The sequence below is a fragment of the Triturus cristatus genome, chromosome 4_1 (assembly GCF_964204655.1).
Source record: "Triturus cristatus chromosome 4_1, aTriCri1.1, whole genome shotgun sequence".
In the NCBI taxonomy this organism is placed as follows: Eukaryota; Metazoa; Chordata; class Amphibia; order Caudata; family Salamandridae; genus Triturus; species Triturus cristatus.
The window spans coordinates 1,142,198,451-1,142,202,916 of NC_140585.1; the positions used below are offsets into that span (position 1 = coordinate 1,142,198,451).

A 4,466-nucleotide genomic window follows, 5' to 3' on the forward strand; every position below is an offset into this window, starting at 1 on the left:
CGGGTACGTCCCTGCCTTGAACCTTTACCAGAGACTGTCCCGCTACCCCCTATCCCTTCCGAGACTCATTGAGCCCACGCTCTCCTTGTACATATTTGCAGTGCTAACCTGTTTGATAAAGATTGATTCCTAAGAACGCACGGTGTGGTGTTCTGTGTCGTGTGGTGCCAGAAGTACGATCCTAGATACGAGATTCCTCCTCCTGAGGAGTCTCCCGCCAGTGCCCGGCTACGATACTTTGAGGGTGGGTCTCAGGGTAGTCAGGACCCCTTTCCGGGCTCCTCTGAGGTCGCCGTCTAACAGTCTTTTATAGTGACCACTATCAAACTATGGAACAGTCTTCCACGCTACATCAAAACCTGTACTTCCCTTCTTTCTTTCCGCAAACAGATAAAGACTTGGCTGTTCAAACAATAACTACTCATGGACATGTACAGTGGACACTCAGCGCCGAGACAACCTCGGGTATTTGTGCGCTTAATAAATTTTCTAAAATAAAAAAAATAAAATAAACATGTGTGGTTTACAGATGGCTCAGCCAGATATGTGGGGACCAAGAGACATTGGAAAGCGGTGTCATACAATCCTGTGACCAAAAAGTTGTTGTCGACTACTGGAGAGGGAAGAAGTAGTCAGTTCGCAGAATTGTACGCGGTTTACCAGGCTTTAAAGCAAGAGCTCCCTGGTACATGTCACATTTATACTGATTCATGGTCTACGGCCAATGGGTTAGCCACTTGGCTTGCCACATGGCATGCTCATAATTGGATGATTCACAATAGGGAGGTTTGGGGAAAGGAGTTGTGGCAGGAGATTTGGGAATTGTTGTCAAATAGTACAGTCACAGTTTATCATGTTGATGCTCATTGCCCGACTGACTCACTAGAGCGTTGGTGCAATTCCTTTGCAGACCAAAAAGTGAAAATTCGTGAAGCTGAGGTGGCGACGCAGGATTCTGACTTGGTGGGCATGGCTAAATGGGCGCATCAGAAAAGCGGACATTTTGGCGAGCGAGCCACTAGCAGGTGGGCAGAAAGTAGAGGGATGTATATTCCCCTAGATTTGATTAAAACTGCAATCATTCACTGTCCCGGTTGTCAGCATACCCAACACAGACCAGTTCCACAGGTAGTGAGAGGCCAGCTAGGCAGAGGGAAGTTGCCAGGGCAAATATGGCAAGGGCCAAAGTGACAATGGGTCACACTTTAAAGGAAAGATGGTGCAAGATTTTTGTGTGCAGCATAACATTGAGTGGATCTATCACATACCCTATTACCCACAGGCAGCGGGTTTGATTGAGAGAATGAATGGTTTGTTGAAAGAGCAGTTGAAAAAGTTGTCTGATGGGTCATTGAAGGGGTGGAGGGATCACTTGGCTGACGCATTGCAAATTTTGAACAACCGACCCTTTGCCAATGCAGAGACTCCTTTGATGCGCGTGTTGACCCCAGCTTTGCAGCTCAAGACTCATGTGGCCATAAACACGATTCTGTATTGGGAGACAGCTCCCGGAGCTTTAGCTCCATATCGTGCCACACCAGAGGCTGCTGATCTTGATTTGCATGCCCTGAAACTCTATCGACTGCAACCACGAGACATTACCTTGATTGAGACAGAAATTGGAGTTCAAATTCCCCCAGAGCATTTCGGACTGATCGCTCCTCGATCTGGGCTTGCCCTTCAAGGCATCCAGGTTTTGGGAGGGGTGGTCGATGCCGATTACCAGGGGGAGATCAAAGTTATTCTATTGAACAGTGGAGACAATGATCTGATTGTGCAACCCGGTGACGAGTTGCCCAAATGGTCATCATGCCGGTTTATGGAGGAAATGTCATGAAGGGGACGGCCCCAGCCCTTCTAACTGTGCGAGGAAAGGGCGGGTTCGGATCTACTGACAAGAACCCAGGTGCGAAAGTATGGGTAGAGTCCCCAAACAAACCTCCTGACCCTGCAGAATTAATCGCTAAGGGAAAGGATAATATCCTTGTCATCATGAGACCCGGACAGGAAAAGTGGGAAAATGTACCTGCTGAAAAATGTTATTTACGAGAGTGAGTATACCAGTTTGTTTTCTGTTTCTAGATCACAGTATGGCTTGCCGCTGCGATGCTTGCGCTGTGTGGTCTGTGTTTGGGCGTGTCCGGAGGGGTCCGGGAGGGCCCGGGGATGCCGAAGGGGATCAACCGCCCGAGTCGGATGACAGCATTGTGCAGCAACCGGATAACATCTGGACCTACTTGGCCGGGAATGTGCTGAACACTTCCCACTTCTGTATGAGAAATCTTCAGAGTACAGCTGATATGATATCCACTTGTCTTGTTGCCGTACCTACCCCTGCACATGTGCTTCTGCACATCTTCAACCAAACCCACTTTGATGGGGTAGTGGAGGAAAATGATGTTCAAACACATCTGAGTCTTTATGAGTACTGTCGTTTTTGCCCAGAGGTTACAGATAACCTCTGGAGGAACATGACGAGTATTGTTACCTACAACATCACTACTGGAGATGTTTGCTATCAACTAACTTGTGACCCTGCCAAAATTGGCAAGTGTGGCCAATTGAAACTGGAGAAAAGCACACAATTGACCACTGATCAACAAACATTATGTCAGTCACGACATGACAGTTTTTGCAGTAATGTTACCAATTATATGGTCTGTAATCATGCAGTATTAACCGCTAGCCATATTAACCATGTGAAATTTTCTAAGGGATGGCTGTTCTCGTGCGGCAATATTTCATACACTTACATACCAGCTAATATAACTGGAGGACCTTGTGCCTTATCACGTTTAAGTCTTATGCTTTTTCCCATGCATTCTGTCACACACATTCGCTCTTCTAGAGCTGCTGTTCAATTACCTGAGGATTGTGACTCCAATATTGATTTGCTTTCTAGAGCAGAGTACACTAGTTTGGCTATTTCCATTGTAGGAGTGCCAGGACTGTCCGTTTATAATGCAAGAACTATTGCTAAGCTTGCCTGTTTACTTGTGAAGAATCTCAATCATACTTCTGCGGCTTTAGCTGATTTTTATTAGATGTTCAAGGAACGAAAAAAGCTGTTTTGCAGAATAGGGCAGCTGTGGACTATTTGTTGTTAAAACACAACCATGGTTGCGAGGACTTTGATGGACTCTGTTGTTTCAATTCATCTGATCATTCTACATTTATCCATGCGCATATTAATGCTTTAAAAGATTTAGTGAAAGGGGTTACCCAAAACGTTGATCAAGGATGGTGGGATTGGTTGTTTGGGTGGCTACCTAATTTTGGACAGCTTCGTTATATCTTGGGTGTTATTGTAGTAATTATTTGCATTTCTATCTCACTATGTTGTTGTATTCAATGCATTCCTAATTTTCTCTCCCTTCTTCATCCCAGATCCATGGTATTTAGGCCAATGGGGTATGATGGGTGAATCGAGGGTCAAGGGGTGGAATGTACTGCATTTGCCATTTTCACGTGCTAAACTGCATGTTGACCTCGATTCCATGTGATGCTCTGATCCTCCATTTTGTTGTACCGCATTTCCATTTTGTGCTGCTTTGACCTGTAGTTACACTTCAGCAGTAACATAAACATTTTTTTCACGTAAACCAGTACGAGCTGGTGCAAGACATACCTCGTGAGGTTATTTTGTACCTTGAGCTTGTTTTTGTGCATTCTATGCTTATCTCTAGGACAGAGGAAGGATGCGCTGTTTAAGGCTCTCCAAGGTCGGAGACAGGGAAAGGAATGTCTTTTGCCTCGGCGCACCCAAGCAGAATCTGGCCAGGTCTGTATGGGTGGATCTGACGCAGAGATGCGGCCAGCACCTATGATGGATAGATGGGCGAGAACGCCTGCTAGAGGGTTCTCAAACGTGTTGATTTAACTATAAAAAGCGATGTCTGTGGAGTGGAGCTCAGGAACTCAGTCTTGGAGTGGACGCACTCGCGGGACGACTTTGGTGCCCGGAGAGATTACTTCCTGTGCCCCAGTCTCTACAGGGTTCCCGACTTGGTGTTTTCGGTGCTTGGCCAGGGATGTTGAAGACTCCGGTGCAGACGCATCTGGTGAGGTGCTTTGTACATTAACTGTTTATATATCTATATTCAAGATCTCATATTTATATATACTTAAATAAATAATATTGAACAAAACGAAATGCCCACTGGAGGGTTTGAAAATGCTACTGTTAAATGAACCACATGTACCAGCATGTCGTATAATGATAACCACGCCCACTAGAGGGACGGAAACTACAAAAGGAGGCAATCGATGTGAGGACTTTAACAGCATCAAATAGTGCGTGGCTTACCTTTGAGAAAGGTCACCTTGGACCGAAACGCGTCAGGACTGCCACTATCATTGCTAAATAAAAGTTTTTGTCAGCCAATCGTGAGAGTGCGACTCCGTTTCTCTACGAGTTGGAGAGTTGGGTGATGTAATGCGGCCTGGTTCAGCAGCGGGAGTTACGC

The 4,466-nt window shown here is 45.9% G+C and overlaps 1 pseudogene; it reads left to right on the plus strand.

The window, feature by feature from the left end:
* The first annotated feature begins 2,090 nt into the window (after positions 1-2,090).
* On the plus strand, positions 2,091-3,424 carry LOC146856199 (uncharacterized; annotated as a pseudogene).
* Positions 3,425-4,466: the final 1,042 nt, after the last annotated feature.